Source organism: Salvia miltiorrhiza, chromosome 1 (assembly GCF_028751815.1).
Source record: "Salvia miltiorrhiza cultivar Shanhuang (shh) chromosome 1, IMPLAD_Smil_shh, whole genome shotgun sequence".
In the NCBI taxonomy this organism is placed as follows: domain Eukaryota; kingdom Viridiplantae; phylum Streptophyta; class Magnoliopsida; order Lamiales; family Lamiaceae; genus Salvia; species Salvia miltiorrhiza.
The window spans coordinates 8,297,999-8,319,729 of record NC_080387.1 but is presented as its reverse complement, the minus strand read 5'-3'; the positions used below and the strand labels follow the sequence as shown (position 1 = coordinate 8,319,729).

General features: G+C 39.1%; 1 long non-coding RNA gene across 1 annotated transcript; it reads right to left on the bottom strand.

Moving 5' to 3' along the window:
* Positions 1-18,560: 18,560 nt before the first annotated feature.
* Positions 18,561-19,546, bottom strand: LOC131006490 (uncharacterized). Its single transcript, XR_009095549.1, has 3 exons — positions 19,447-19,546; positions 18,836-18,874; positions 18,561-18,750 (listed from the first exon to the last, which is right to left on the bottom strand). It is a non-coding gene; the product is annotated as an uncharacterized LOC131006490 (long non-coding RNA).
* Between the last annotated feature and the right edge of the window lie 2,185 nt (positions 19,547-21,731).

Genomic DNA, 21,731 nt, shown 5'->3' with positions numbered 1-21,731 from the left:
CCCGAACCTCGTTAAAACCCCTGTGGGGAAAAAGAGTATTCGGTCTACAATTTGTCATGTCATCAAATAACATTATACATAGAACTTTTTCAAGGTGTTGATATTCCATTGTCTGGGAAGAGCTCTGCCGTCTGGATCCGACAGAGTGTACGCTCCGCCGCCCAAGACCTCAGTGATGATGAAGGGCCCTTCCCAATTAGGTTCAAATTTCCCTACTGGCTTCAATGCATCGGCCCTTTTGAGGACTAAATCACCCTTAGCTAGCTTCCTTGCTTTGACCCTCTTGTCGTATCCTGCCTTGATGATGCTTTTATACTTCGCTGCTCTGACTTGAGCTTCATCTCTCTGTGCTTCTACCAGGTCAAGCTCTGCTCTGCGGAGTTCCGAGGTTTGCTCTGTGTTGTAAGTTGTGATGCGATATGATTCCAATCTGGCCTCTGCTGGTATTACTGCATTGGATCCATATACCAAGGTGAAAGGCGCCTCTCCGGTTGCTGTCTTTGGGCTACTTCGGTAGGCCCAAAGGACAGTATCCAACTCCTCGACCCATTTCCCTTTGCTTTGATTCAGCCGCTTCTTGATTCCCTCGCATATTGATCTGTTTGCCAACTCCACTTGCCCATTTGCTTGGGGATGAGTCACGGACACAAAACGTTGGGTGATGTCCATTCGATCACAGAAATCAGCGATCCTCTGCCCAGTGAATTGAGTTCTATTGTCTGACATGATGATTCTGGGGACTCCATATCGGCAACATATGTTTCGCCAGATGAATCGCTCCACTGTCACTTCGTCAATTTTTGCCACAGCCTCAGCTTCCACCCACTTGGAGAAGTAATCCACTGCCACGATGAGAAAACACTTGCCCCCTGGTGCCGTGGACAATTTCCCGACGATGTCTATGCCCCATTTGTCAAATGGGCATGCCGCGTACATGACCCTCATGGTTTCTCCTGGGACATTGATTTTCTCAGCATGTCTCTGGCAAGCCTCGCATTTGCGGACGAATTCCCTGGCATCTTTATTGATATTTGGCCAATAAAACCCTGCCCGAATGATTTTTCGTATGAGATCGCTAAATCCCGTGTGACCACCACAGCAACCTGCATGAATTTCTTTTAAAGCAAAATTAGCCTCTTCGGGAGATAAGCATTTTAATAAAGGGTGGGTGAAAGATCGTTTGTAGAGTTGATCATTGATCAAGCAATAATTCTCGTATCGAGCCCTTTGATTTGATTCTTTGCTCAATCGTTCCCCTGTTTTAAGAAAGTGTATAATTGGGGCCCGCCAATCATCCCGAATTTCCACTGTAAAGACCTGTGAAGTCCCCATTTCTTTGGTATCGCAGAACAGCGTAATCTCATCGCTCCACGTCTGTTCCACTGCGCTGGCCATTCGCGCCAACAAGTCTGCCTTTGTATTCTCTTCCCGGGAAATCTGCTCGATTTTAAACTCCATAAATCTTTGCTTCAGTTCATTGACTTTGCAGTGGTATGCTTTCATCCTATGTTCTTTTATATGGTAACCTCCAGAGAATTGTTGGGCCACCAACTGGGAATCAGTTCTGATGATGACACATTCTGCCCGTAGCTCCGACAAAATGTGCGCTCCTCTGACCACAACCTCGTACTCAGCCTCGTTGTTGGACATTTTGCAAGTAAATTTTATGGCGAATTGGTATACCTCCGAGCTTGGGGAAACAATATACACACCAATTTCGCATCCCTCCTTTGTGACTGACCCATCCACAAAAGCTATCCAGAACTCTTGTACCGGGCGGCGAGTAGTTTCTTGAATGAAGTCCGCAAGGGCCTGCGCCTTAATAGCCATCCTTGGCTCATATTCCACGTCGTACTCCCCTAGTTCCACGGCCCACTTCACCATTCTCCCCGACAAATCTGGACGCCCCAACACCTGCCTGAAAGGTAAACCAGTTTGCACCACTACCCGATGTGATAAAAAAATAAGGCCTCAATTTTCGTGCCGTGACCATGACTGCCAGATCAGCCTTTTCAATCTCGGAGTAATTCAACTCAGGGCCCTGAACGATCCTGCTGACGAAGTAAATTGGTTTCTGATGACTCACTTCCTCTCTGATAAGCACATAACTGACTGACTCTTCTCCCACTGCTATGTATAAGTACAATGTCTCTCCCGGGACTGGCTTAGTCAGAGTTGGGAGCTCCGCTAAGTAGGCTTTGAGATCCTCAAAAGCTATTCGGCATTCTGCTGTCCACTGAAATTTAGTCCCCTTCCTTAAGATTTTGAAAAATGGCAAACTTCGTTCTGCTGACCGTGAGATGAACCTGCTCAGAGCAGTGGTCCGCCCATTCAGAGTCTGTACTTCCTTGATTCCTCTGGGTGGGGTCATATCCATAATGGCTTTGACCTTGTCGGTATTGACTTCGATTCCCGCAGGAGTGACTTTGTATCCCAGGAATTTTCCCGTGGTAACCCCAAAGGTTCACTTCGCCGGGTTGAGCATGAGCCGATGATTTCTGATCACCATGAAAACCTCTTCCAGATCAGAGACATGGTCCTCCGCTCTGACGCTGCGCACAAGCATATCATCAACATATACCGATATGTTTTTGGAGAGTTGTTCCTTAAATTTTTTTTCCATCATTCGCTGGTAGGTAGCCCCCGCATTTTTCAACCCAAACGGCATGCTCCTCCAACCAAAAACCCCGCAGCAAACGGCAAAAGCTGTTTTAGCGATGTCCCCTCTGTTCATTTTCACTTGATGCTAAGGCACACCCCGAAGTGGAGTCCACAAGCTGATCGATCCTCGGCAGAGGATCGTGGTCCTTGGGGCAGGCGGCATTTAAATCCCTATAATCCACGCACATACGCCAGGTGCTTGTTTTCTTTACCACCATCACGACATTCGATATCCACTCTGGATACTGTACTTCTTCGATATGGCCCGCGTCCAGCAGCCCTTGGACTTGTTCCCTAATCACAACGTCTTTCTCGGCACCGAAATGCCTTGTTCTTTGTTTCACCGGTTTGATCTTAGGATCCACATTAAGGCAGTGTTCCGCCAACTCTCTGTCTATTCCCTTCAGATCGGCTGTGCTGAAGGCAAACACGTCCGCATTTCTCCTAAGGCAGCTGATTAACTCCTCTATGGTTTGGTCATTCATGGAAGACCCAATCTTGGTTTGGAAACCTTCTCGCCCGGGAAATAATTCTATCATATTACACACATCGCTAGTGGAGACCAGAGTGGATTTCTCTGTACTGTCCCGATCTTTTAACGACTCCGCCAACTCCTGTCGCTCCTCTACCGGAGCAGTGATTTCGCCCACTTTCCCTTTTTTCCGAGCGTCTGATCCCTCTGTTATTCTTTCCCTTTTCTGCCCCGAAGAGTGTGTAAGCATCTGCACATGGCACGCTTTCGACATTTTCTGGTCGCCCCATACTTCTCCCACTCTTCCCCCGCCGATGGAGAATTTCATCTTTAGGTGGAACATGGAGATGATTGCTCTGAACGACGTCAAGGCAGGGCGGTCGAGTATCACGTTGTAGGATGGTTTTGGCATATCCACTACCAGGAATCGTATTACCCTAGTTTTGCTGGCATCCGCGTTGCCAAGACTTAGCGACAACTCCACAAAACCTATCGGCATAACCATTTCTCCTCCAAACCCAAATAATGGGGCGTTCGTTGGTTCAATGTGGGCCTCGACTCCCATGTTCTGGAGACACTCCAGATATAAAATGTTCACCGCACTGCCCGAGTCCACGAAGACGCGATGGACAATGCAACCGGCTATGTTAGTTGTGATCACCAGCACATCGTCGTGCGGATACATAAGCGTTCTCAGGTCCTCTGCCCTGAAGCTGATGACTAGCTCCTCTGCCGCGCCCGTGATTTCCATCACATGCTTGGGATAGTACCCTGATCTCACTGCGCGTACAACTTGTTTCTTGGCCCTATTGGATGTTGGTATCCCATTTTTCCCAAAAATCATATGTACTTCTCTTCGGTATGGGAAGGGAGGTAACCGACCCTCTGCTGCCCCTCGGCGGTTATCATGGTTTTCCTCTAGTCTACGGTCCCTGTTATTCCCTTGATCCTATCGGGGCTCGTTTCTCTGCTCTGGCCTTTGATCTCGACCTTCATTCCTTCTAGCGATGAACTGGTCCAGATTTCCCCGACGCACCAAGAGCTCCAGCTGATGCTTAAGATGCTCACAGTGCTTGGTATAGTGCCCATAGGAATTGTGGTACTCACACAACTTATTGTTCGGCCCCTGTTGTGGTGGCCCGTCCCTGTAAGTCCCGGGTGCTCGGAAAAATGGTTGATTTTTGATTAGATGAAATATCTCCTCCGGAGTTTTGTTCAAAGGGGTATACTCATCGAAACGATTGACTTCATTCACAGTGCGCTGCTGACGGGGTGGTCCTTCTGCCTGAGGAGGAGGTACCCTCAGGGGCAACCCTCTGGAAGGAGCCCGATCCTGGTGTCTATTATGCCGCTCTGGTGCATCCTCGGCCTTCTTGGCCTTGTGCTTGTCATTTTCTGCCTTTCTCGTCATCCTGGCATCCTCCAATTGTAGGTATCCTGGTAGCCTAGCCATGATATCATCAAAGTCCCTGGCCGGTCGGATTTGTAACTCATCAAAAAAGAGTCCCGATTTTAACCCTCTGACATAAGCACAGTTTTTAATCTGTGACTCCGCCTCTGGCACCTCCAGAGCGGCGAGGTTGAACCTAGCTGTGTATTCTCGTAATGTCTCGTTCTGGTCTTGCTTGATGTCCATCAGGGAAAGAGCTGACTTCCCAACCCTCCGCGAGCTCGCGAACTGCCTTAAGAAACGCTTCTGTAGATCCTCGAATGAGTGAATAGAGTTTGGGGCGAGCGTCCCAAACCACAACTGGGCAGGTCCAGTTAATGTGGTGGAGAATATCCGGCACTTGATGCCCTCCGTGTACATGTGGAGAGTGACCAGCCCCTCAAACCGGTTGAGGTGTACTTTCGGGTCGGTGGTACCATCATAATCCAGAGAAATAGGTTTGTAACTTCGTAGTAGAGTATCCGCCAAGATGTCAGCGGAGAAAGGGCTTTTGCTGGTGGTGGGGACCCTCGATGTTTTGGCCCGCTTATCATCCATGTTCCTCCCATGCTCCCTCCTGTCCCTCGGTGAGTCATGAGCATGACGTTTGTGGACCCTGTGGTCCTGCTTCCCAGAGGAATATTCCTGTTCCCGTCCCTCTGACCTTCTTGTCTGCTGTGTTTTCTCTGACCGGTGCGACCTCTCTGACCGGTACGACTTCTCTGCCCTGTGAGATCTCTCTGACCTCTGCAGCCTCTCGTCCCTCTGAGATTTCTCCCTCAGCGAGTCCTCCAAGTCCTTGAGTTGGTTCCTCAGTTGTGACACTTGATTTTTGAGCCGCACGTTCTCCTTTGGCCTCTCCTCCCCGAACATGGGAGTGACGGAACGACTGTCGGACTCGTCGACCCCCTCCTTCCTGACGATGCTATTGAGGCTGACTCGGCTCCCCTCGGGCCTTCTCTCTGGTTCCTTCTCAGCAGGGACCTTTTGTGTCTCCTTAGGCAGCATAGCCTGCTTGTTGGCAAGCGGATCGTTCACCTCCAGAGCAGCGGGAGGCGGGGCTTCAGTGCCCTGTGGGTTGATCATATCCATTGGGGGAGTTGCAGCAGGAACGGTGGACAACAAGGGAGTCCCCGTTGCCTGGCGCACAACAGCGTAGTTGAGCAGAGCCATCATCTGCTCTGCCAACATGAAGTTTATCGGCCCACCACCAGATGTGGGGGCCAAGCCTTGCAAATCTGATCCCGAGGTCACCAGAGCAGATCTCTGGGTGGTAACATTCTGACCCGTCAGCGGTGTAGCAGAAACGGTGTGAAAACCCGGCGGCGTGGTGAAGATGGTGCATGTTAGCTTGCAGACCGTTAAACAGCGAGGTAAGAATAGGGATGGCAGTGGATCTTGGACCCGGTCCAGATCCGTGGATCCAGATCCGTTTTTACGGATCTGGATCTGGATCTGGATCTCAGTTTTGAAAACGGATCTGGATCTGGATCTTGAAATTTTAGATCCGGATCCGGCCCAGATCCGACCCGTGGATCCGTTTTATTTTATATATATTTTTTATATTTTATATTTAGTTTACTAATAATATTAACTAAATTAAAAATAATAAATAAATTATATTCAAAAGAATAAAAACTAAAAGTAATTAGATAAAAGTATTTTGTGTTATATTTTTCATGATGGAAATTAGATGTTGTTGATTTTGAGAATTTTTTTAAATTTAATTTAAAAATAGTAGATCCATGGATCTGGACCCGTGGACCCGCGGATCTGACGGATCTGGATCTGGATCCAAAATTTTCAGATCCACGGATCTGGATCTGGATCTGGATCTGGTATTGGCCAGACCCGGTCCAGATCCGGCCCGTTGCCATCCCTAGGTAGGAACCTCAGTGGTATGCGCAGCGGAGCTAAGGACAGCGTTGTCAAACTCCTTTTCAAGAGTGCGGTGAGCATCCGAAGAACCCATAGTACTTACACAGGGAAAATGTGAGAAAATATTTTGAGAAAAAGAAACAGATCAGACCGTCCGCTATCAGAGAAACACGAAATGTAGAATGCCCCGATCACTGGCACGAAGGCCATTAGGAGATCCCATGAGAAACACCCCCGCACACTGGGAAATAAACCCAGGACACGGTTTAAAACGTGAGCAAAGAGAACGATGGAGATTTTCCATAGATTCGGAGTCAAACTCGTAAGAGAGAACGTATTATCCAGTAAAATGACCGTGAAAACCCAAAAAAACACAAAAACAGAGTACCAATCAACAGATTGTTAGCGAAATATGTTAGATTCATGAGAAAAACATAAATTATGCGAGAAAACATTATCACCATACGCAATTATCATGATTACATAAGATAATCACAAATTAACACCCGATCCTCAACTTCGCCACCTTCCCAACATGCAAATGCAAGGAAAAACGTAAAAAATCACAGATCTTAAAGATTCGTAGATAGATCAACATGGACAACACGATTATCAGTCCAAATTCGTTTGGGTAATCAGATCATCGGCTCAATCGGAGCCTATGCACGCAAATCCAATCGGAATTACGGATCTGCATGCGCAGGCGGTTGAAACTCACGTCCTAGCGCAGTTTTCCCACAGACGGCGCCAGTTGGTGAATTATAATCGAACGTATACAGATTTAATCGGTGATTTGTAGTTGGTGAATTATAATCGAACGTATACAGATTTAATCGGTGATTTGTTGTCGAATTACAAATTATACCTAGTGTTGTTTGGAAAATCGAGAGAGAGAGAGAAAAACAAAGTTGAGAGCACGAAAGTCTGATTGCTATAGTATTGCAAGTGAAGATAACGTAGTTTACAAAGTGCGTATGCATGGCTATTTATAGATTACAAGCTAAGGGCAAAATAGTAAATTCATTGCTAAAACATGCGCCCCGTGTGGTCGAGGATATAATAGTAAATTTGCCCTTAGTCAGGAGATTTCTCCGCTCTTTTGGTGATTTCTCTGGCGAAAGCCATTCCTCTGGCGGGGGTGACTTATCTGACATAGGCCATTTCTCTAATGAAGACCGTTCCTCTGACAAGGCCCGTTCCTCTGACCAAGACCGTTTCTCTGACGGCATCCGTTCCTCTGGCGAGGTCCGTTTCCCTGATAAAGGTCATTCCCCTGCTCTGCATATATTACTCCTCATCAATGATATTTTTAAACAAGCACTAGATAAATGGTGATTAGAGACAATAAAACAAGTACACACTATTTATTACCCGCTCCGACTGCCTTGTCTTCATAGATGCTTTAACTGTCTTGACCTTCTTAATACCCTGGTTCAATTAATTTTATGTCAACATGAGTACATATATTTCAACAAGTCATACAATACACTATCGCGAATTAAAAAACTTACCTTTTCTCTGCCCTTTTGAATGTTCGATAGTTCGGCTAAGCTGGCAGTCTCAACACGATGTTCCTTTTGTAGCTCCTGTAGGAATTAATATTGAGAGTACGATAATTAGAAATAAGCAGACAATCCCTATCAGGTACACACTATTTATTACCCGCTCCGACTCCCTTATCTCCATAGATACCTTAACTGCTTTGTCCTTCTTAATACCCTGGTGCAATGAATTTTATGTTTAAAAATGAGTTCATATATTTTAAGGAGACATACAGTACACTATCGCGAACTAACTAACTTACCTTTCCACGGCCCTTGTGAACTTTAAAGAGTTCTGCTAAGCTTACAGTCTCAGCATCATGTTCTTTTGGTAACTCCTGTGGGACATCATGTTCAGAGTACGATAATAAGCATAAAACAATAGACTATACACAATTATAACATCTATATATAAGGGGTGTATTAAATTGTTACGTCTTCAAGTTCATTAGGAGGTGAATTCGGCGCAACTTCATGCAACCCGGATTCAACAGTGAAGTACCCCTGGCCACAACCTTCGTTACTGACAGGTTCATCTTCACCAGCCTGAGCAAAGGAACAATAATATCATATTAAAAACCGTGAATCAGAAAAAAAGATATATTTTCAGCACAACGAAGTTGAATTATATATCATATGTACCTTCTCACTCTCATCAACACAAGTAATTCTGCTAAGTCAGCTTCCTTAGAAATGGTATCTTTTTCCAACACCCTACTTGCTGTTGCCTAAGATTTTAAAGCAATAAAATCATGTACTGACACTTGATGTTTTCCTTGCATCATTTACTCAAAAACAATTCAGACAAAAACAATCTAATTGAAATATGTATACAAATTACATTAAAGATTCACAATATCCATCATCAATATTATATAATATACATATAAAGAAACCTGTTGGTAAGGGATAAGCTTTATATTTTCACAAATGCAGTTTTTCTTCAATAGAATATTATAGCACATGAACCAAATCTAATTAAGAGACATATATAGCATAAGTTGAATAAAGATATAGTTTGACACCTCTGTATCGACTTCATTCCGAACAGGATAATCAACAATCGTTGGAACCTGAGACGTTGTGAAACAAAACAGATTAGTATTATATACTAGATTACAACAATATGTCCTTTTTGGTTTGTTTTAAAATAATTTAGGGGAAGAAACCGCATACGTTTTGTGTCTCAATATTAGCAACCGTAACAGGCGGACCTTCAGTGGAAGCTGCAATGTGTTCGGATTGTGTCGACTCACTTAAGTTCTCAACCAGACGAATCCCCGAAATAAGGGAGCATGTCACCAAACACTCTTTGAAAACAAGTGATCTTCTATGTTCAACCGACGTCTCTAACATAACGCTTTTCAGAATTCTAGCATTTTCACCTATTTCACGGGATATTTTAACCATCCTCCAGCGCAACAGACTTTCAGGCGATTGTTCTAAGCTGACGGCCGCATCCCTGCCAACATTTGCACGTTCCAATTGCTCGATTGCTGGCAGTGGTATTGGACCACGCAGTGATCCTGATCCAAAATATTTCTTATCAACCTCGAGCTTTTGTCGCTGCAGTAATTCACTACCTGACCAGTTGACATATATCGGGATTGTACGTGGTACATTCGAACCTTCCATATACATTCTGTCGACATAGACTAGCTGCACATTAAGGAAATTTTGCTAAGTAATTTTTTGAGACTGATGCTTAATGCAAGTTGTATTTTGAAAAAGAATTCCAAATATATACTTACCACAAGAAATAGTATTGGACCACAGAATATTTTCTTCCCATTCTCGGCCCAACTTTGTGCATGCTGAATCAAAGCCTTCAACATGTATCCTGCCCAGTTCCAGTTTTTGATCACACTCAAATCCTCCAAGCATCTCATGACGAATGGATGAACTATCCCATTCGGATAGCTCTCTATTAGACTAAACTGCATAGCAATGAGAAAATGCCTCTTGAAACCATGGCCCTCCATCCACCTCTCCCAACATCTTATCTAAAACAGCTTTAATCTTTATATTGTCACGATGTCGAACGTTGAACAACGACACCCACTGCATACTCAAAGCATTACAAGTCGAATAGAGGAATCTGTTGATCTCTTCACCACCCTTAGGAAACCCAAAAACTCTACAAACATCATCTTCAGTTACTTTAATTTTCACATTGTCATCAATCAACAATTCACTAGTTTTGTAGTCAAAATTCGCCATCAACCAATATGCCATCTGTGTTGGCAGAAATCTTACTCTCATTTCCAGCAAGTGTCCATAACCCATAGATATAACATAATCCACTTGAGACTAATTTAGCTTAGATAAGTACCCACAGAAAGAGGATGATGTTGTTCTTGTATGTAAACTAGCGAAAACGGGGTCACTGTTGTTGGCTGCATTCTTCGCTGGTCTTTCAAGAGATTCACCTTATCAAAACAGACAAGTTGAGCTTTATTGTGAACTCTTGATGCATATAATCATCGATAGAACCCCAAAGGATATATGAATGTCACCTACCTGTTCCATCCATCGGAGGTTCGTTCTGTGAGCCAACATTTCCATCTGATTATGATGTGAAATCAGTTTTTTTGGTTAACAAATATGCAAAGACACAACACAAATAACTCTAATATTTAAATACCTCGTTTATCCGTGAGTCGCTTAGATGTCTCCAATCTTGCTTTTTTGGCCACCCTTTTTTTGTGGAGATTCAGATTCTAAAGACCATGATAATTAAACATAATTTAGTTAAAGTTATAAAATAAGATAACAATCATCCTTCGTCGTGCACGTTAAATGTACTTCTAACAGCCTCTATCGGATCAGTTGAATCTTTTTTCAACACAAAAAAACAGACAAATTACTAGGGTGACTGACTTCAAATAGTTTACTACTACTAATTTTTTGTCCAATATTATAGACTACAATATACCTGGTACAGGCGCCTCACAGATTAATTGATTAGGGACCTTTTCTTTCCCTTTGTCATTTATGTCTACTACCAAATTAGGATTCATGCCGAAAACTGAATTTAACAACAAAAATTATCATAAATTGCTTGAGCATACTTTCCATATAATTTGTAATCATTAACTAACTTACATATTTTTGCTTTCCGTCTGTTTATTCCACATGAAACTTCATAAAAAACATAGTCATGCTTGTTAGTCCGAATCCTCAAATTAACGTCATTATATCCATAATTAATACAAATAATATCTTTCAAATAATATTACTCACCCTCCTCAACAATTTCGTGTTCCCCAGAAGCAACGGTATCTATAAAAATAATAATCATATGCATCAACATAAGTTAAACTGGTAATTGTTTAAGATTATAAACAAATGCCGACAAATAACAATTTGGTACCAATATACAACACATATGGTCCCCCCATGAGACAGATAAATAAAAAAAACGTGGCCCACTCAACCCTGATTCTTAACAACTATGTGTTCAGATATATACTGGTTTTCCACTCAAAATTTTTCTGAAATATTTCATACAAACCAAAAGCATAGGCCACGTCACTATCATTTAAAGAAGATTCCCAAAATAGTAATGGGATACACATTATAGACTTGTGGCGAACACATCAATTTAAGATTGAGTTCATACCTGCAGATTCATCATCCTTGTTCGACATTTCGCACTCGTCGTAAACCCTTAACACCCACAAAGTATCTTCAATAAATAAATGTGCAGTGCCATAGATTATATTGAGTAAGAAATTAAATTCAAGGTTTTGTCAAAATAAAAACATATTCAACGACTAATAAAGAATCGAGGTTTACCGTGGTCACAAAACACTTTTTCCCAGCGATTTCTCCAACGAATTCTCTAAGAAACGCTTGATTGAGAAGAAACACCTGTCTTTTTTAGTATTGATTCACCGTGAACACAGAGGTTGAGTAGAGTGAAAATGGCAGATGAGAAAGAAAAATGGTAGTTGTGTGTTGAGTAAATGAAAGATATTGGGTCTCGTGTCAATCAAAATATTTTTGTCAACTATCCTATAAATGAAACAAAGATTTTGTAGTATCTGAAAGATTTTGTAGTATATTTTTCGATAATTATACATTAGACAAAATATAGTATCTTAAATATATATGCTTATTTAAATCTATGCATGTGTTCGGCTTGGTTTACATAATTTTAATTACTACATATTTCAAATCAACATCCTCTACTATATCTATACCACTGAAGGAATAAAATAATTACCAGTGCACGAATAAAATAATTCAACATAATGTAGCGTAAAAAAGTGATCAAATTCAGATTACCATCCTCCATCAACTACATATAATGAAAAAGATCAAGTCTATATCTTGAACATGGTTTTGAAAAATTTGAGCGAATCAAAGTAATATCCATTTTAAAATAAGATTCCTATCTTATCGAGGTTCCTATCTTTCGTGATAATAATGGCACAAATTTCATTACATAAATTGATTTTTCGAGCAAGGGCCAAATTTGTTGTTGAAATTATTCATGAGGTGCATTAATAGGGACGCAACTTATGTTAGACAACTATTCGTGAAGATTAAAGACGTTAAACTTAGGGAAGAGTTCAATGGAAACCACTCCCTTATGTAGAGAATAAAAACCAAATCTGAGCCATTGATATCACCGAAATCAATGAATCAGATTCATCAGAATTCTTCAAGTTTAGGAAAGACCATAAATTCCTTATTTTGCAATTCTGGGGTTTGACAAATATTATTATGAACTTACGGCATAAGTATGTTCATCTGTACGTTCATTTGTTTTTATATGAACATATCGACGAACATTAGTATGCTCATTTGTTTTTTATACGAACACATCGACGAACGTTAGTATGTTCGTAAGTTCATAATAATATTCGTAGATTCCCATAATTGGAAAATGAGGAATTGATGGGATTTCCTAAACTTGAAGAATTCGGATTAATCTGATTCATTGATTTTGGTGAGATAAATTAATCTGATCTGGTATTTATTCTTTATATAGGGAAGTGGTCTCCATTGAAGCCGACAAAACATATTAAGTATACCTATATTGGTTCAGTATACTATGTTCACACCGATGTTCATATACATATCATATTCATATAACTATGTGTTCGGTGTGGTTTAACCATATACCCATTTCTCGCACTATACTTAATTAGATATTAGATATACTATTGAACTTGGATTCGAAAATCACGATAAATGGTATCGACGAATAATTAAATTCCCATATACTGAAACAATAATATCACATGATTTATTCCATATTTAATACTAGACGCATAAGACCATGATATAGTGAAGAAATAAAGCATGCATATCATTATTGGGACGACGTCATTGGCTAAACAAATACTATCTAATTTTATGGAGGTTACATAATCGTATGTAATCAATTACATTCTATGTCCAATCAATTACATCTTATGAGATTTTAATATTAGCGTAAGGTGTTGCTATCATTATAAACATTAACGCACTGCTCATCTATTCCTCCTTACACAGGTACAATTCATGAAAAAATCGCTGCCATGTTTTGCTACAATCCGAATCGCCTAAGTTTTTAATATACATTTGCAGGTTATGCTTCAAAATAATTGCGAGTTTCAGATGTTGTATAACTAATTTACATCTCGGATTTAAAAAAATTACTGTATGTAAAAAAAAAATTGTTGCCATATACGTTCATACCAATTACTATGAAAATATCTTTGTAATCCCTTTCCAATGGTGAATTGGAGATCGTAAAAAAAAATTTACAATGACAAAATACTACCAAAAAAAATGATTGTATATAGGTAAATCTCAAGGAAAAAAATAAAAACATAAGTAATAAGACAATTATTTTATCGATATGCATAGGATCAAATATATATGCAGCCAATATCATTATTTCGCATCAAATGTCCATATAAAATTTATGAATATTATCATCATTATTTCAAGTTAATCAAAATTTTGCATTGTATGCCTTTATATAATTGCGATAAAATTTCACTAATTCATAAGTAATGTTACACACTTTAAAAGGCATGGCCATATGAATCCATTGTAAATTTTTCTATTTGTCGATGTATAAAAGCACTCTTCAAATTATGTTAACACACATAAATGCATGTCCATATTATCGAAGTTCATAGTTATGTCCAAATATTAAGAAGTCCAAACACATGCTCGTACAAATAAATGACAACGTTAATACATAAATAAATGAGACAGGCAAAGTTATTATGAAAGTTCGTTAAACATGTTCCGCACGACAGCTGAAATCCTAATGTTTTTTATATTTTCGTTCTTTTAACATGTTCATGCAAGCGCACTGTTCCGTATCACTGAATGTAGGTGACTTCATCTTCAAAAGCAGCGTGAACCAACTTTGGAAAAGACAATTAAAATAAAATCTCTAAACGCTGGTACACTCTGGTCTGGCCGTTCGAGCTCTGCTCTGCTCGGACGGTTGGAGATCTGCTCTGCTCTGTCATGGCATTTCGAGTTAGCTGATCTGCTCTGGTCTGGCCGTCCGATCTCCGATATGCTCTGCTCTGGCATGGCGTTCCGAGCTATGATCTGCTCGGGCCCCGAGTTGCTCGGCTTGGGTACGACCTTCAAAGCATAGTTGGGTTTTTTTGTAAACCATAAGTCCGAATCATTGTTTGTGAGATAACCAAATTACCATGTTAAAGAAATCAAATGTTGATATAAACGATCATACAAATTTCAATAGTTCATCTGGAATTCACAACATTCATTAATTAACTTATGTTCATCTATATTGCATTTTGATGTTCACATGAACTTCCACTTATGTTCATACGGTATCTTCATGTTCGTAACTTTAAGTCTTACGAACTTCAGACACATGGCCACAACAATTTATGACCAGATAAGACATGTTTATACTTAACCTTATCATAGCAATAAAACACCAACAAAAAATCAAACCATAATATCTCGTAACTGTCTCATAAAAAACAATGTATCGTCTATGTAAAAAATCAAACCATAATATCTCATAACTGTCTCGTAGATGTTATAATTTATTATCACCCTATAAAAACTCCATCAAATTTTGTTGCATTCTCTGCAAATTCGGCCTCATATGTTGCAGATGACTCACGCAAAATATCATCTTTATACTTGTTATTCTCCCACGATACAATCGTTGCACAATATCTCACCCTCAGCAATCTCAGTTGATGTTCTGATGCATTAATTAATCCAGTACTCCAATTCTCAAATGTATCTCCTTCGAAAGTCTCCATATGCCTCATCACATACAACCCAACATCCTTTGAATCGACGTTGGAAGACAAATTAAGGTCCACAACTTCTACAGTCAATTTTGAAACAGATGCCGAACTTAAAGGTTCACTGTTGTTGGTTAGAAACTCCGCCAATAATGACTGCTAAAATTAAAGTAACAATGTATTATAAAACAATTTTTTTCAAAAAAATTACTAAACCATTTCAGATTGGAAACTTAACATGATATAACACAAGTCCTTGTAGTTGGAACCAATAGGATGTTTCTTGCTCTCAACAGAAGTGTCTATGACGAAAATAACCTCCTTCGGCAGGTCAAAACATAGAACATATGCCCGGTAGTCCGCAAAAATAGGGAAAACGAACTGGGAAGTAGATTAACAAAAATGACATTTCATTGCAAATTAACATAAAGAGTTATTACAAATCATTACCATATCAATAGAGCCAAGTGCATTTGTTTGATACAAGCGCAGCTCACGATCCATTCCATCGAAGAATAAACTCCGCCGTGATATATATGACATTCCAGGCTGGGATATGCAATCAATCTGTCACTCAATAAAAAAAAAAGATAAAAAAAGTCCATCAATAGTCCCATCAAAAAATAAAGTAATATTTTAACAACGAATACTTACGTATATGTTTGTGGAGGCAAAGAAACGAGTTGGTTTATTGGAAGAACCAATTATAGAACAATGATTCAGGATCGTGGACCATGCGTTAACTATCGATGGTTGCACTACAGTCCCTATTCGGAGACAGACTAGATCGAATCTACATAACTCTATGTCCTTGAACATGAAAATAACCTTCCCTCTGAATAATAGGTTAAACAAACAAGTTAGATATATAACATACAAATGCAAATTTGTCCTTAATATAACTTGAATTGTGAAAGCACGTACTCCGCAAGAAAATCACTGTATAGACAATACATGGCAATGACTTTCTCTCTAATGCTTAGTGGTGTCCTACAACATACAACATTATCGATATTGTTTGCTCTGTAATGCAATTTCCTAACAGGAAAGTCCTTCCTCACACAACCATAGATTGGTGATTCTCATCCTATGACTTTTCATATTCATTAAAAAAAAACACGTGTTCCAATGAGATGAAAACACAAATCACTTCATATTTAACTTGATTATATGAATTTAATTATAGCTTTTATATTTAAACGTACATTGGATGGTAGTTCAGATGAATTCTCGTCCAACGGACAAAGGGCTGAACGCAGCCTATTTCCATATCCTGCATGCTTTTATAAATCACACATTATGATTAAAATGCAAAGCTTTATATTGATATAAAAAATGAGTATAAAATTTAATTTGTGACTCCTACCGTTTTAGATGGTGTACAACACTCTTGGTTCTCTTTGTTTGCTATCTTAGCACCATTGTAGCTCACCTGATTCACACTCGACATAATTTTAAATTCAAAATTGTATTTCCCTGGATATATTTAAATATATTCCAGAACGAAGCAACTAGATGCAGAATTGTAGACTACATATACAATTATAAACATACAACTCACAACAAAGAATATATAATAATATTAGTTCAAAATATACCTGTACAACACCTTGCTTGCTAGACGAGGGGGCGTTTCAAACGAAACTGGCACCTGTTAGAAAACAGGAGATGTGGCTAAGTTAATAAATGATTGAAACAATTATGCTGAAGACAGTACCTGCGAGATTTATACCTCACTCGGAATAACAAATTCTTCGTCCGCAACACACAGATCGAATCTTGGGATTTCTAATTGATTTGTGTTAACAATCTTTTGCTTGGATAATGCTTCAGCCGACGTAGCATCCATCCATGCATAGAACTCTTTTGGGTATCTTATATCGGCTTCCAAATCCATAATAACAGGTGGTTGTTTCTCTTTGTTCGGCGTAGTAATCTCTATATGAACACCAGTCAGTTTAAACACTTCATCCAAGCTCTCTCTAAAGAATTTTGATCTCTTCTCCTTTATTGATGCACTGTTTGCAAGAATGCCCAAATGAGCCATACGATCAGCTATAAACTTAGCATCCTCCCTAAGTTTTTTCGATATACTGTAATCATCATCAACTCCTATTTGTTCTTCGCACTTTTCTGGGTTCTTGATTTTCACACCATACCTATCTGGCAATGTCAGCGGTCCACGTAATCTTCCAATTCCAAATTTTGGTTTCGTCATCTCTATTCGTTGACGTTCACGTAGATCACTGCTTGACCAGTTCATCAGAATAGGAAAAACTCTCTTAGTAATGGCGCCGCTGATGTTGATACGATCGACATAAAAAAGCTGCATCAAACAAATTTCAAACATTATATAATATAAAATATGATTATTATCAGTTAAATAAATATTCATATACATACTAACCACCAAAAAGATCGATGGCCCTGTATACATCTTGGTCTCATCGCCACCCCAGGTCTCTCTATTCTCGATCAGACTTCGCACCATGTATTCTGCCCAGTCCCATTGTACAAGTTTGTCAACATCAACAAGTGTATTCAATATATGAGGGTGTGCCGTGCCATTCGAAAAGCTTTCAAATATAGAGAAACACATAGCGATCATAAAGTGTCGCTTAAACCAAGTCCCTCCAGTCTTGCATTTCAGCATTTCGTTCACTACCAAACCAATCTTGATCTTATCTCGATTCTCAACATGAAATAGAGAAACCCACTCCTCAAACAGTTCATTACTCGTTTGTCGGTCGAATCTTTTGATCCTCCGAAATCCTTTGGGTATACCAAACATACGATATACATCATCTTTCGTAACCTTTACTCGAAAACTAGTGCTAATCTCAATTTCACAAGTTTTTGGGTTGAAACTGTTTAAAGCCCAATATGCAAGACGACCAAGAAGCTCTTTCACCCTCAATTCAAGGATGTTACCAAATCATATGTCCCTAACTGCATCTTTCTGAGCAGGATTAAGTTTCAGCAACACATCGTGGAAAGAAGCAAGGGTTGTTCTTGTATTCAAAGATAATACTTTATTTTTCGTTTCATGTTGTACAAACCCGACTTGTTTGCTTGAGGCTACATATTGTAGGACAGGAGCATTATCGATTATAATCAAATCAGACATCACTTTGGACGATTGGTGAAATTTACTACTGGTCTTTGAATGGCGTTTGTAGTAAGATGCAGTATTGTCTACACAAGTTTGAAAATATATTTGAACTTAGAGCGACTTCAATATCAAATCTGATTTGTTAAAAATGTAGATAAAAGGATATTAATGAAAACATACCCCTGTTTAGTTCAAACTGAGATATACGACTAGCAGCACGGAAAGAAACTTGTTGTTTACCTATTGATATATATAACATACAATAATTACAACCGAGTATAGAAGACATGTTTATTAAATTGAAAAAAAATTATATCTAAACATACCACCTTTCAACATCCTGGACTGCTGATTAGAAACCACCTTCTTTCTTTTCTTTTCTGGTGACATAGAGGAATCACTTGTTGTATCTGAAAATAACAAAAAAACATCCCTAGTTACTATCAAAGCTGAATAATATTCAGCAAAAAATTAATAAACACCTCGAAAGTTTACCTGGTACAATAACCTCATTGCCATGAGACGATTCCATAACTATGAGAAATAATATAGTCAGTTTTCAGAAACAAACTTGTGAAATTTCCCATCGATTGAAATATAAATTTCAAAAACTAAATTTTTACGCATCATTCTGGACACAGACTGAACCAGAACAAGTCAAACTAAGCTCGCATCACACAAAAATAAGTTCAAATATGTTCATAATATCATATGGACCAAACAAGCTCCAACAAACCAAAAGTTAAAATATATTGAATAAACAAAAGCTAATTACATTCGTAATTCATTTCTGAAATAAAAAGTTCGCCAAACATAATTTTGCCAATGGTATACTGCAAAAACTAGATGGAATTCAGATTCACAGACATCAAGATTTTACATTTCATATAGTTATTTATAGGAATGGCGTCTACCTTACAACAGAATTTTTCTTCCTTAACTCATTAGGCGAATTCTTTTGATACCTTCAAAACTATTTATCGAAAGATAGAATTAATCAATGAATCATCTATCGGATATTAGATTGGATCGAACCCTAGAATGAATTACACAAACTAAATTTCAAAAAATGGAAGTAGTATACCTCAACCAATTGATTGAATTACCTTAATGCAGTCGGTGGATGAATTGAACTCCTTGGATTTTTTCGATCGCAATAATGAATTTGAAACCCTTACTCGTAAGAACGGTTAAGTATATTTGTCAATTCTAATCTTCTGTTCAGCTTTAGGATTCAACGAAAACCCAGAAAATCTTGCCATTGAATTCATCTAAGAAAGGAAGGTTGTGGATTAAGGGATTTCACAAACTTACCAAAAACATAGATTTTGTCATGACTTGTTTGCCCTTATACATTAATTCAGAATAAATTTCAGATTCTTGAAATTCACGAAAATTATTGCAAGGGAATAATCTGGTCCGTTGATTTAGAGTAATCTGAAGGTTATTAGTTGGTCTTTATTCTTCACCTAAGATAGTGGTTGTTGTAGAAACCAACCCTATATATATATATATATATATATATATATATATATATATATATATAGGGAGAGGTTCAAGAAAGAACCATAAATAAAAAAAGAACGGAGAACCATTTTCAGCCATTCGATTATCAAGATCTACGGTGGATGTATCATCTTGTTGGATGAATGCAGATCCTGGGTTCGAATCCTGAAGGAAGCAATTTTTTTTTTTATTTTCTTGAGTGCATTAATTTTAACAGTGAATGCATTAGATTTGATTTGATGGTTCTCACGTTCTCACAAATAATGTAGTTCTCTCTAGAACCACACCATATATATATGTAGTAGCCCGCTCTTTTATTTAATTTTTATTAAGATCAGTGATTGCAATAATTGTTATATTGCATCTTCAGTTATGGTAAATCCAGTGTTTAGTTATCAACTAATTCAGCTCAGAAATCTGAATTTGATGCCATTGCGTGATATGATCGCAATTGAATTTTTGAAGCATTCAATAATTTATTATCCAGTTTAATAACTGACTTAGCGAAGTCAAGTTATTAATTTATATGCGATAGAAATATTATTTCTATTATTTACTTGGAAGTCGTGATCTAATTCCGAATTTAAGAACGAGTTAAATTAGATATTTAATTCGTAGAGAGTTATAACGAAGCGTCGTTATTTAGTAGAACCCAATATTAGTTTTACAAATACTTGATTAATTAATCAAGGCAAGAGATTTTTATTAGTCACCTCAATTCTATTTACTTACAATCATCATTTTTTCTCACACTCCCTACGCTCCTACACTATCAATAGAGTATACAAAATCAAGAAATAAAATATGGATAGTACACGCATAGCAGCTCCTTTTCTTTAACTCTGCTAAGGCCATACTCTTTTCCCTGCAAAAGTCACAATTTAATATTTGAAGCCATGCTAAGATACAACTAGGATCAGACGCACCCTATGATGAGTACTCCACTTTTCAAAGTCTCACATGGAATTCCACTATTAGTCAAAAAAATATGGCAGCCACCAACCAATTTCATTTTTGTCAAAAGTTGCAGCAAAATTTCCACTTTTGCTGTAAATAGCTTTTCAAGTTTTGCGGGCTAATCTGCCTATAAATTGAGGGCTTCATAGAAGCCTGAAAATCACCAACTACGATTCCCCCTCCTTCCTTTATGCACCAAAAATCATAGAGAGTTTATTTAAGCTGCAATTTGGACCCCAAGAGGTAAGCTCAACTTAAACTTCTCCATTTTCTTCTTGAGTTCAGCCTGCAATGGTTAAGCAAAATCCACAATTATGTTTCAGTTTATTCACTCCTGAATTCATTAGCACAAAACACACAAGGTGATTGCTAATCTCATTTTACTCTAGTTCATGCTACATGATTCACACCAACAAGTATGCTTATGTTTTAGAAAGTCAGAATAAAGAATTGAGATATATATGCATAATGGACTTAGCAAGGTCACGTTTCAGTAATACAGATTTACCCATGTTATGTAGAATGTCCTATGCGTTTATGATTCCTACTGGACTCTAAAAATTAGATGCTAACACAGTAGCAACCCCACAACGCCATTAATCCCTTGCACATATAGTATGTAGAACCAAGACTTCACGCAGATATAAGATGTTAACTTAGAACAGAAGAAAAATGGAAGGGGACTAGATTAATGTACCTGTTCAGTCGAACCGAGGGAACCACGACGAACCCTTGCTGCCTCGCCGGAATATGAGTAAAGCAGCAACGGCGAGGTGAAGAGTCAGGCCCGTCGACTCCGGGCGAGCAGCAGCAGCTCCAGCGGCTCCCGTCGACCCAAGCGGCGGCGGCGATGTTGGACTTCGCCGGAATCTAATTGCAGCAGCGGCTACCGATTGCTCTGCCGGAGGAGAAAATCGAGCGAGAGAGA